The 13,690-nt window shown below is 43.2% G+C and overlaps 1 protein-coding gene across 2 annotated transcripts in view; it reads right to left on the minus strand.

Moving 5' to 3' along the window:
* Positions 1 to 10,233, minus strand: part of PANK2 (pantothenate kinase 2) — a 46,698-nt gene extending 36,465 nt beyond the window's left edge. The window contains exon 1 of one of the 2 annotated variants that reach the window (XM_021078060.1): positions 10,074 to 10,233. The gene's annotated coding sequence lies outside the window, so the exon portion shown is untranslated. The remainder of the gene's footprint in view (positions 1 to 10,073) is intronic. The other variant, XM_021078058.1, reaches the window with a different exon arrangement.

Consider the following 13,690-nt stretch of genomic DNA (forward strand, 5'->3'; position numbering starts at 1 on the left):
TAGGGTAGGCCGCAGCTGTAGCTCCAATTTGACTTCTGGCCTGGGATCTTCCATATGCCGTAAGTGCAGCTGTTAAAAAAAGAAAAGCAGAGAACCCAACTGATGAAAAAAAATTATGGTGATTAAAGCTTTTAATATCTGGAAGGTCATGATGAATCTCCAAGAGGAACTTGAGGTACATAGCTATCTTCCAAATGTAATTGACCATGAAACCATTTTTTCACAGAATTTTTCCCTCAGACACACTTTGAGAAAAAATCATCTCTGGGTATAAAAATCATTTGCATTTCTGTTATATTAAAGGTAATGGAGATCTACCTCTTTCCACTTCGAAAGCTTGATGATGGCTAGTATTATTTTCCCTCGCAAATAAACCGTCTGTTTATAAGTTTGTCCTCTTTTCTCAAACAATCCTACTTTCTCAAACAATCCTACTTTCCTTGGTTCTCTTAGTAATACTGCCATTTCTGTTGCCCTGTGTAACTTGATTCTTTCCTCTCATTTTCCTCTTTTTTTTTTTTTTTTTTTCTTTTTAGGGCCACAGGTACGGCATATGAAAGTTACCAAACTAGGGGTTGAATTGGAGCTGCAGCTGCCAGCCTATGACACAACCACAGCAACATCTGCAACCTATGCCTCAGCTTGCAGCAATGCCAGATCCTTAATCCACTGAGCCAGGCCAGGGTTGGAACCAGTATCCTCACTCCTTTTTCTGTTTTATTTTAACTTTTTAAGATGTGGCTACTAGAGGAGTTCCTGTTTGGCTTTGTGGGTTAAGAAACTGACACACGGAGTTCCCATTGCGGTACAGTAGAAACTAATTCGACTAGTATCCATGAGGATGCAGGTTTGATCCCTGGCCTCCTTCGGTGGGTTAAGGATTCAGTGTTTTAGTGAGCTGTGGTGGAGGTTGCAGAGGGGGCTCAGATCTGGCATTGCTGTGACTGTGGCATAGGCCGGCAGCTGTAGTTCAATTCGACCGCTAATCTGGGAATTTTCATATGCTGCAGGTGCCGCCCTAAAAAGCAAAAAAAAAAAAAAAAAAAAGAAAAAGAAAAAGAAAGAAACTAACACAGTATCTGTGAGGAGGTAGGTTCAAACCCTGGCCTAGCTCAGTGAATTAAGGATCCAGCATTGCTGCAAGCTGTGGTGTAGGCCTGCAGCTACAGCTCTGATTTGACCCCAGCCCAGGAACTTCCATATGCCTGGGTTTGACCATTAAAGAAAAAAAAGTAAAGTTTAACTTCATTTTAATATTATATTTTATTTAATCCAATATATCCCAAATATTATCATTTCAATATGTGGCATTAAAAGCGGTCAATAGCCACAGTACCTGGTGGCCGTCATATTAGGCAAAGAAGCTCTAATCAGTAATTTATTTCAGTTAATTTCAGCTACTTCCTAAATGTCTATTTTGCCTCTAGTTTCTCTACTCTCTCAGGTTAAGCTTACTAAAGCATTGTGCTATTTATAATCTCTCCTCTGTTTAAATGATTTTTTTTTTTTTTCCTTTCTAGGGCCACACGCATGGCATATGGAGGTTCCCAGGCTAGGGGTCAAATCAGAGCTGCAGCTGCCAGCCTACACCACAGCCACAGCAACACCAGATCCGGGCCGTGTCTGTGACCTACGCCACAGCTCCCAGAAGCACCAGATCCTTAACCCACTGAGCGAGGTCAGGGATCAAAACCGCAACCTCATGGTTCCTAGTCAGATTCATTTCCGCTGTGCCACGACGGGAACTCCTTCAGTGGCTTCTTTACCTACAGAATAAAGTCCAAACAATTTAAGAGGCAGCGAGCTCCACCATTTGGCATCTTTGCACTTTTCCTCATCACTTCCCATATGCTTGCATAGCATGTTCTAGCAAAAAAAAACCTCACAGTTCTATAGATAGATGGACTTTTATCCAACTCTAAGCCTTGGCTCATCCTGTGTGAAATTCCTTCCCACTGTATTTCTGCTTATTGAAATCCAACCCAGCTTTTTTTGCTTAGCCCAGATGATACTGAAACTGAGCAGAATCCTATGAGGCTCCCAGGTACAAATCCTCTCCATGTCCCCCATCTCGTTTGTAGGAAATAGGCTTCATTCAGCCTCTCTGAGCTGCCCTGAGTTCCAAAGGACAGATTCAAATAGTTGCTAATAAGAGGAGGGGATCCAGAAATAAGGGAGCAGCAGTTAAGAAAAAATAGTGCAGGAGTGTTCCCTGGTAGCCTAGAGGGTTAAGGATCCAGCAGTGTCACTGCTTCAGCTTGGGTGACTGTTGTGGCACAGGTTCAGTCCCTGCCCCAGGAACTTCTGCATGCTCTGGGCATGGCCCCAGACAGAGAAGAAACAGTAGTACAGGGAGTTTCCTGTGGATCAATGGGTTAGGACGCGATATTGTCTCTGTGAGGATGCAGATTCAATCCCTGGCCTCACTCAGTGGACTAAGGGTCCAGTGTTATTGTAAACTGTGGCATAGATCGCAGATGTGGCTCAGATCTGGCATTGCTGTGGCTGTGGTATAGGCCTCAGCTGCATCTCTGGGGTAGGGGTGGGGGAGAGGACAGTATAACAACAATAAAACATATAATCTAAAATTTACATGGAAAACTCAGAGGAAAAAGAATAAAGAATAAATCAGGAGGGAGAGTCCTTATTGTGGCATAGTGAAAAAAAATCCAACTAGTAACTATGAGGGTGCAGGTTCAATCCCTAGCCTCACTTGGTGGGTTAAGGATCCGGTGTTGCCATGAGCTGCAGTGTAGGTCACAGATGCAGCTTGGATCTGGCATTGCTGTGGCTGTGGCTGTGGCTGTGGCTAGCAGCTGTAACTCCGATTTGACCCCTGGCCTGGGAACTTCCACATGCTTCAGGTGTGGCCCCAAAAAGCAAAAAAGAAAGAAAAGAAAAGAATAAAGCAGGAGGCATAATGCTCCCAGACTTCAGACAATACCACAAAGCTACAGTAATCAAAACAGTGCAGTATTAGCACAAAAATAGACATGGATTAATGGAACAGAATAGAGAGCCTAGAAATAAACCCACATATCTATGGTTAATTAATCTTCAACAAAGGATGCAAGAATATAGGACGGAACAATGACAGTCTATTCAGCAAGGGGTATTGGGAAAACTGGACAGATGCGTGTAAATCAATGAAGTTAGAACACACCCCCACACCATACACAAAAATAAACTCAAAATTGCTTAAATACTTAGATATAAGACATGACACCGTAAAACTCCTAAAAGATAACATAGGCAAAACATTCTGTAACATAAATCATACCAATGTTTTCTAAGGTCAGTCTCTCAAGGCAATAGAAATAAAAGCAAGAATAAACAACACATGGAGCCTAATCAAACTTACAACTTTTGCACAGCAAAGGAAACCATAAACAAAATGAAAGGACAACCTATGGACTGGGCGAAAAAAATTGCAAATGATGCGACCAGCAAGAGTTTAATTTCCAAAATATAAAAATAGCTCATGTAACTTAAAAAAAAATCAAAAAATGGGTAGAAGAACTAAATAGATATTTTTCCAAAGAAGACATACAAATGGCTAATAGGCACATGAAAATATGCTCAATATTGCTAATTATTAGAGAAATGCAAATCAAAACTATAATGAGGTACCACCTCACCTCACACTGGTCAGAATGGCCATTATTAAGAAGTCTATAGGAGTTCCTTGGTAGCTCAGCAGGCTAAGGATCTGGCACTGTCACTGCTATGGCTCAGGTCAATGCTGTGGCATGAGTTTGATCCCAGGCCTGGGAACTTCTGCATGCCCTGGGCGTGGCCATAAAAAAAAATGTAAAAGAAGTCTACAAACAACAAATGCCGGAGAGGGTGTGGAGAGAAGGGAAATCTCCTATGCTGTTAGTAGGAATGTAAATTGGTACAGCCAATATGGAAAACAGCATGGAGGTCCCTCAAAAAACTAAAAATAGAGCTGCCATATAATCCAGCCATCCTATTCCCAGGTATAAATCCAGGCAAAAATGTAATTCCAAAAGATACATGCACCCCTATGTTCACGGCAGCACTATTCACAATAGCCAAGGCTTGGAAACAACTTAAATGTCCATCAGTAGAGGAATGGATAAAAAAGATGTGGTACATATACACAATAGAATACTACCTAGCCATAAAACAGAACAAAATAATGTCATCTGCAGCACATAGATGGTACTAGAGATTATCATACTAGGTCAGAAAGAGGAAGACAAATACCATATATCAGTTACGTGTGGAATCTAAAATATGACACAAATGAACTTTTATGAAATAGAGATAGACTCACAGACATAGACATGTTTATCAAGGAGGGTGGGTGTGGGAGAGGAATGGCGTAGGAGTTTGGGATTAGCAGATGAAAACTGTTACACATAGAACAGATAAACAACGAAGTCCTCCTCTATAGCACAGGGAACCATAGTCAATATTCTATGATAAACCATAATGGAAAAGAATATATTAAAATATATAAATATTTTATATATTCATATTAAAATAATAAATGTTTTATATATTTATGTTAAAATAATATTTTATATATTTTATAATTAACACAAAAGAATGTGTGTGTGTATATATACACATATATACAGTCTTTTATATATATATACACACATCCTTTTATATATATATTTCTTTTTTTCTTTTTCAGAGGTAAAGAAAAGCTTTATTTTTTGACCAGAGAATGGAGAGGTGTGAGCTTAGACTCTAGAGCACAGGCTTCCTCTACAGGCAGTGAGCAGGGCTACTGAATCATTGCATCATTTTGCTGTAAAGCAGAAATTAACGCAAATTATAAATCAACTCTATTTCAATTTAAAAATTTTAAGGAAATTAGTTCCCCTCGTGGCTCAGTGGTTAACAAATCCGACTAGCATCCATGAGGATGAGGGTTCGATCCCTGGCCTCAATCAGTGGGTTAAGGATCCGGTGTTGCCGTGAGCTGTGCTGTAGGTCACAGACGTGGCTCAGATCCTGAATTTCTGTGGCTGTGGTGTAGGCCAGCAGCTACAGCTCCAACTGGACCCCTAGCCTGGGAACTTCCATATGCCACGGGTACAGCCCAAAAAAGAAAAAAAATTAAGGAAATTAAATTCCTAATTTAAAAATTACCAAAAACAACCCCCCCCACACACCAAAACCTTTGGAGAATTTGGGATTTTGAGCACAGGCCACCAGTTCTGCTTGGTTGGCCCTACAATAAACCTTTCTCTGCTCCAGACTGATTCTTTGATTTGTTTTGGCCTCGTCATGTGTCAGACACAAGAACTTTGGTAACAATACCTCCTCCTTAAAGTTTTCATTGATTACCACAGTTAGCTATAAACCTCCTGATCCGTTAAAATGTATTATATCATTCTTTTTTTTTTCCTTCCCACTTTTTAGGACCACACTTGCAGCATATGGAAGTTCCCAGGCTAGGGGTGGAATCCGAGCTACAGCCACCAACCTATACCACAACCACAGCAACACGGGATCTGAGCCACATCTGTGACCTACACCACAGCTTACGGCAACACCAGATCCTTAACCTACTGAGCGAGGCCAGGGAGTGAACCTGTGTCCTCATGGATATTAGTTGGATTCGTTTCCGCTGCCCCGCAGCAGGAACTCCATATTATATCATCCTTAATGGCGTTTATCACATAATTCCTTATCTTAAAATTACTGGTGTACATTACAATCCCACTAGATTATGAGAACTATTAAAATAAGAGTTTGCATCTTCATATCCTCTACAATGCTTGTGTTAATAAATAAATGATTACAATGGCGATAGCACCTTTGGGATCCTTTAAATTACAAATATCTTTATAGTAAACAATGTTTGGTATCTTTCGAGCTTACAACCACTCCCTCTTTTCCAAGAAATCCCCCTACCCATCTGCAAATTAGCTCCCGATAGCCAAGATTGTACTTCATAACTTCACCACCTTGTACAGGGACTCACTTCTGAAAGTATGATGCCACATCCCCCATACAGCCAAAGGGGCAGAAAAATCTAGTCTGCAGAGGAACCCAAGAACAGACAGATGCACAAAGCAAAATAGAAGAACAGAATGCTTTTCCAGCTCTTCCAGTCCTGCCTATTTCCATCCTTTCCTGGGCTAAATACATTCCTGTCTTTGGGTTCTTTCCCGTCACAAAGACATTTCTTAAGTCTCTCCACCCACTTCCTTTTTTCTTAATCTAGTTTACGTGGTCCTCTGTTTCTTGGAACCAGAGTTTTAAACCAATAATAATGGAAACCAAGCCCTCATTATCAAGGCCACTTATCCTGTCCTCTTCCAAGATCCAATGTCCTGAATTATAACTTTCCTACCATAAGGGTTCTCAAGGATCCTCAAATTTCAGGCCACTAAAGAGGCTAAAACACACAAAGGAAGAATTGTCTACTTTATTTTGGCAAATGGAGTCTTCTGCAGAACTTTCTCCATTGTGCTCCCCTCTCAGAATCCCTATCACTGGTCATAGCCTCCTAAAGAGAGCATCCATCGGGGGTTCCTGTTGTGGCGCAGTGGTTAACCAATCCGACTAGGAACCATGAGGTTGCGGGTTCGGTCCCTGCCCTTGCTCAGTGGGTTAATGATCCGGCTCAGTGGGTTAATGATCCGGCATTGCCGTGAGCTGTGGTGTAGGTTGCAGACGCGGCTCGGATCCCACATTGCTGTGGCTCTGGCATAGGCCGGTGGCTACAGCTCCTGGGAACCTCCATATGCCGCAGGAGTGGCCCAAGAAATAGCAACAACAACAACAAAAAAAAAAAAAAAAAAAAAAGAGAGCATCCATCCACACTAATGAAAGTGTTAGTTTTGGGGTTTTTTGGTTTTTTACTTTTCAGGGCTGCACCTGCAGCATATGGAGGTTCCCAGTTTAGGGGTCAAATCAGCTATAGCTGCTGGCCTACACCACAGCCACAGCAACCTGGGACCCAAGCCGCATCTGCAACCTACGCCAAGGTCACAGCAACACCAGATCCTCAACCCACTATGCAAGGCCAGGGATTGTACCTACAACCTCATGGTTCCTAGTCGGATTCGTTTCCACTGTACCACAACAGGAACTCCCAGATTTGTCATTTTAATGAAATCCCATTTGTGTTATTCTCAAGTCCCCTCACACCTTGACTTAAATGAATGGCTTATGACGTGTTCTCAAGAGGTCATTACGGGACCTGTACCAATGAGTAGATGAAGGTGCTTTGTTGTTAGTCATTAATGTTTGCAGGTTTGCAGGGTGCTCCTCAAATCCTTCAAAGTTATTTTGTTACTTTAAGTAGGCCAGACATCTCCCAGTCAATCTTCTTCGTCTAATTATCCCAGCCAAAGCAGTCTGACTTTACTCTTCCCTACTTCGAGGCCTTTGTCTCTATATGCTATTCTTCCTGCCTGGAGAACTCTGTCTTCACCTTCACTCCTTTGGCCCTTGACACGCACAAATCTCAGCTTAAATATTCTCCCTCAGAGAATCCCCTCCACCCTTTCTAAGCAGGTATTGCTTCTCCTCCCTGCCCATTCTCCACTTTTTTTTTTTTTTGTCTTTTGAGGGCTGCCCCCGCGGCATATGGACGTTCCCAGGCTAGAGGTCTAATTGGAGCTGTAGCCGCCGGCCTACACCACAGCCACAGCAAGGCCAGATCCGAGCCGCATCTGCAACCTACAGCACAGCTCATGGCAATGCAGGATCCTTAACCCACTGATCGAGGCCAGGGATAGAACCCACAACTTCATGGTTCCTAGTCAGATGCGTTAATCACTGAGCCATGACGGGAACTCCCCATTCTCCACTTATTTTTTCCATTTCCCTCCTCTCTGCTACAATTGCATTTTGCTCAACTTTATGGAGGTACAATTTATACAATAAAGTGCATCCATTTTTAAGTGCACACTCAGATGTGTTTTGAAAAACATAGCCACCATCACCACGATCAAAATCTTTTTCATCACAGCATTGCAAATCAGCTATAGTTCAATAAAACTGAAAAAAAAAAAAAAAAAAAAAAAAAAACCTTTCTCTTCATCCCAAAGCTTCCCTTATACCCCTTCCCAAGCATTCCCCACCCCTGGTCCCAGGCAACTACTTATCTGATTTCTGTCTCTATAGGTTACATTGCCTTTTCTAGGGTTTCATTTATTTATTTATTTATTTATTTTGGTCTTTTTGTTTTGTCTAGGGCTGCACCGACCGCAGCCACAGCATATGGAGGTTCCTAGCCTAGGGGTCTAATCAGAGCTGTCGCCTCTGGCCTACACCACAGCCACAGCAACTCGGGATCCGAGCCGCGTCTGCAACCTACACCACAGCTCACGGCAACGCCGGATCCTTAACCCACTGAGCGAGGCCAGGGATCGAAACCACAACCCCATGGTTCCTAGTGGGAATCATTAACCACGGAGTCACGACGGGAACTCCTCTAGGGTTTCATATAAATGGAATAATTCAGTAATACTTTTTTGAGTCTAAATTCTTTTTCTCAGCATAATGGGGTTTTGTTGTTGTTGTTGTTTGTTTTGTTTTTTGGTCTTTTCTAGGGCCGCTCCTGTGGCATATGGAGGTTCCCAGGCTAGGGGTCTAATCAGAGCTGTAGCCACCGGCCTACACCACAGTTCATGGCAACGCCGGATCCCTAACCCACTGAGCAAGGCCAGGAATCAAACCTGCAACCTGGAGTTCCCGTTGTGGCACAGTGGTTAACAAATCCGACTAGGAACCATGAGGTTGCGGGTTCGGTCCCTGGCCTTGCTCAGTGGGTTAACGATCCGGCGTTGCCATGAGCTGTGGTGTGGGTTGCAGACTCGGCTCGGATCCTGCGTTGCTGAGGCTCTGGCATAGGCCGGTGGCTGCAGCTCCGATTAGACCCCTAGCCTGGGAACCTCCATATGCCGCGGGAGTGGCCCAAAGAAATAGCAAAAAGACAAAAAAAAAAAAAAAAAAAAACCTGCAACCTCATGATTCCTAGTTGGAATCGTTAACCACTGGGCCACGACAGGAACTCCCTCAGCATAATGTTTTTGAGATTCATTTCACGTTGTTGCTGTATCGGTAGTTTGTTCATTTTTATTGTTGAGTTATACTCCATACATAGAAATACCTTGCTTTGGTTTTTCACCATCTGGTGGACTTTTGGATTGTTTCCAGTTATTGGCTACTGCAAACAAAACTGCAGTGAAATTTGTGTACAAGTTCTTTTGTGAACATATGATTTCATCTCTAGGAATGGGTCATATGGTAAATGTTTATAAGAAACTTTCCCTCATTTATTACTTATTTATTTATTTTGTCACTTGCCCAGAGGACCTAACACATGCTTTTTTTTTTTTTTTTTTTTTAGGGCAACACCTGTGGCATACGGAGATTCCCAGGCTAGGGGTCTAAGTGGAGCTACAGCTGCCAGCCTACACCACAGCCACTTAGGATCTGAGCCGCATCTTCGATCTACACCACAGCTCACAGCAGTGCCGGATCCTTAACCTGCTGAGTGAAGCCAGGGATCGAACCTGCAACCTCATGGTTCCTAGTCAGATTCGTTTCCCCTGCACCTCAATAGGAACACTCTCTCTCTCTCTCTCTCTCTCTCTCTCCCCCCTCTTTCTCTCTCTCCTCCTCTCCCCCTCCCCCCTCCCCCTCTCCCCCCTCCCTTTTTTTTAAATGGCCACACCTGCTACCTATGGAACTTCCCAGGCCAGGGATTGAATCTGAGCCACAGCTGCGACCAATGCCGCAACTATGGAAATGCTGATCCTTGAACCCACTGTGCTGGTCCGGGGAAAAAACGCGCACCTCTGTGGCAAACTGAGTCATCGCAGTCAGATTCTTAACCCATTGCACCACAGCAGGAGCTCCTAGAATATGCTCTTAATAAATATTTTTGACTATCTGAACAGAAGAAAAATCAGATTGGCCCCTGTCTGAAATATCTTGTATTTGAAATCAAAGATCTCCAAATGAATGAAGGCTTAACTATAAAACCCCAAAGGAATCAATTAATTTGTTTAAAAAAAAAATCTCTTCCAAAACACCTCTCAGTACTGAAAGATGAAGTATGCAGAGTGACTTACCTCTCCCGGAGACTGCAAAAGTCTGAAGTTCTGGGAAGCTACAGATAAACCAGACAGACTCAACGAGCCAGTGAGCTCCTGTCACATGCACAGCTATCCCATGGCACTGGGCTGTTCCTAAGCATGGCCAGAGAAGGCGGCTGCCCATGGAGTACAAGATACCCGCCTCCCCAGAGGAGGAGGAATATATTATCTGATTGGTGAATCTGAAAGTAGGAACTGGGCATGCTTGGCTGGGCCCTAACTTCCTCCCCTGTGGGTGTCAGGAGCTTGTTTGCTTTCTGCTCTGCTACCTGCCATCTAGCGGAGGCCAGCTCCTGGGGAATGAGGGGCCTGACATATCCAGAACCACTGTGAGCAGGTGGATGGTGGACAAGACTGTCAGGATCAAGGCTTGAGCACTCAGCCATAGACCTAAATCCAAATTCTTCAACCACCTCGAGAAGTTTAGAAACGTTTTGGTCCAAAGGAGTGTGGTGCTTTGGGCCTGTAAACCCAACACTCTATTCTTCTTAGTGTTTCTGGGACTTACCTCAAGGAGAAAAACAGCTGGGTTGTAAACAGCTGGGTTGTAAACACCTTGACAAAAAGAGCTGTGACCTTATCATCTTTATACACTCTCCCCCAGCCCGATAGATATGTGATCAACACATAGTAGGCCATCAAATATAATACCAGAACTCACTCCAGACAATTATAGCAGGGCTGTAATACGGCACCAGGCTACTCTCGGAAGTCACCTGAGGCTAATCAACTCCTGCCCAGGAGCCAGCTTGATAAGGATCAGGTTAGTGATGCTGGAAGAACCCCTCAGAACAAGCAGGCTTTGGGGACAGTACTTCACAGGCCAGGCTGCACCCAGGAATCCCCTGAGGAACTTTGGTGGGGGAAACAGAGCCAGGCTACATCTCAGACAAATGCAGTTGGCATCTCTTAGGGTGGAAGTCAGGCATGAGTAGTGTTTAATACTCCCCAGGTGATTCCAAGGTGCAGTCAAGATTGACAAACCAGACTAGCTTTGCTTTGATATAATGAGCAGTTTGTAAGAAATGAAGACTCTCAGGCCTCACCCCAGACCCACCCTATCTGCATTTATAGGGATTCATATATGCACTAAAGTTTGAGACACACTGGTTTTGTTTTCTTTTGTTTTTATGGCCTGCACATAGCATACAGAAGTTGCCAGACCAGATATCAAACCCACACCACAGCAGCAACCAGAGTCACAGAAGTGACAATGCTGAGTCCTTAACTCACGGAGCCACTAAGGAACTCCAACACACACTAATTTAGAATATAGGCTCTTGGGAGTTCCCACTGTGGTGCAGAGTGTTAAGAATAAAACTGCAGTGGCTCGGGTCACAGCTGTGGCTCAGATTCAATCCCTGGCCTTGAAACTTCCATGTGCCACAGGTGCAGCCTTAAAAAAAAAAAAAAAAAAGAATAAAGGCTTTGGAGTCAGTCGAAACTTTTCAAATCCTGGCTGCACCAGCTGAGTGATTTAAGGACAGCTGTTTAACCTAGCTAAACCTCATTTGACAGCAGGTCAATTAAATAGTGGATAACTACACAGCCATCAAAAGGAAATTGTAGGAATTCCTGGTGTGGCTCAGCGGAAATGAATCTGACTAGTATCCATGAGGACACAGGCTTGATACCTGGCCTCGCTCAGTGGGTTAAGGATCCAGTGATGCCATGAGCTGTGGTGTAGGCTGAAGACACAGCTTGGATCTGGCATTGCTGTGGCTGTGGCATAGGCTGGCAGCTACAGTTCTGATTCCACCCCTAGCCTGGGAACCTCCATTTGCCACGAGTGCAGCCCTAAAAAAAAAAAGATAAAAACTTTTGGAGTTCCCACTGTGGCTCAATGGGATCTGCATTGTCACTGGAATGCTAGGATGCAGGTTCGATACTCATCCTGGCACAATGGGTTAAGGATCTGGTACTGTTGCAGCTGCCAAGTAGGTTGCAACTACAGTTTGGATCTAATCCCTGGCTCATGTGCTTGCTGAGGGGCCACCAAAAAAAAAAAAAAAAAAAAAAAAAAGAGTTCCCTTTGTGGCTCAGCAGGTTAAGGATCCGACAGAGTATCTGTGGGGATGTGTGTTCAATCCTTGACTTCACTCAGTGGGTTAAGGATCCAGCATTGCTGCAAGCTGCAGCATAGGTCGAAGATGTGGCTCAGATCTGGTGTTGTCATGGCTATGGTATAGGCTGCATAGCTTGGGAACTTCCCTATGCCATTGAGTAGCCATTAAAAAAAAAAAGTTTAAATTACCCCCTGGGCCGTAGGGGATAATTATATAGAGAGCAATTAGTATTGTTTCTGGCACATAGTAAGTACTTAACAAATATCAGCTATTTTTATTTCTTTGTTGCACAGTTACTATACAGTAGATCAGAGAAATGACATGGGGTCATGATTCTGCAGTTTCAGCAAAGCACTTAGAGAAATCATGCTATCAGGACACAAGAAAAACGCGGGCTCCTTTACTTTTTATTCCAAAGAAACATGAACGCTATTCAAAAGTCAAATATCATGAACCCTCACTTCTGATCATGGAACTTCAACAATATTCAATTCATAGTCTTTCTTGTTTCATCTTTACCCCAACCCCCTCTTTGCCTCAGTGAATTATTTTGAAGTAAATCCCAGACATAGCACTTCATCATAAATACTCTAAAAGAGAGTTCCCTTGTGGTGCAGCAGGTTAAGGATCCAGTTTTGTCACTGAAGCAGCTTGGGTCACTGCTGTGTCATGGCCTAGATCCCTGGCCCAGGAACTTCCACATGCCACAGAACTGGCCAAAAAAAAAAAAAAAAATACTCTAAAAGATGAAGGCTCTTTTCTTAAGCACTCTCACAGACCATTATAGCACAAAAAAAAATTTGTAATTTCCTAATGTTGACTACTTGTCCATGTTTAAATTTCCCTGTTTTCAGTATTTTTTTACAATTGCTTTTTTAAAATTAGTTTCCAAACAAAGTCAACATATTGCATTTGATTGCTTTGTCTCAAATCTTTTAACCTATAGGTTTCCCCTCAATTTATTTATTCCCCTTCACTTTATTTATTGAAGAAACCAGCTTGTTTGTCTGAAGTTTCCCACATGCGGGATTTTGATGACTACTACATCTTTATAATTTAACCTGTTCTTCTGTCCTATATAGTCCCTGTAATTTGAGAGAGCTACAGGCTTGATGAGATTGAAACTTGCTTTCTTTAAAATAATTCTTTTTTTTTTTTTTTTTTTTTTTTTTTTGTCTTTTTGCTATTTCTTTGGGCCACTCCCGCGGCATATGGAGGTTCCCAGGCTAGGGGTCGAATCGGAGCTGTAGCCACCGGCCTACGCCAGAGCCACAGCAACTCAGGATCCGAACCGAGTCTGCAACCTACACCACAGCTCACAGCAACGCCAGATCCTTAACCCACTGAGCAAGGCCAGGGATCAAACCCACAACCTCATGGTTCCTAGTCAGATTCATTAACCACTGAGCCAAGACGGGAATTCTGACTCTTTGTTCATTTAAATATGACTCTCATAGTCTTTTGTTTGCTTTTCTTTTTAGGGCCGCACCTGTGGCATAAGGAAGTTCCCAGAGCTCCAGTTGCCAG

The sequence above is a fragment of the Sus scrofa genome, chromosome 17 (assembly GCF_000003025.6).
Source record: "Sus scrofa isolate TJ Tabasco breed Duroc chromosome 17, Sscrofa11.1, whole genome shotgun sequence".
Lineage (NCBI taxonomy): Eukaryota > Metazoa > Chordata > Mammalia > Artiodactyla > Suidae > Sus > Sus scrofa.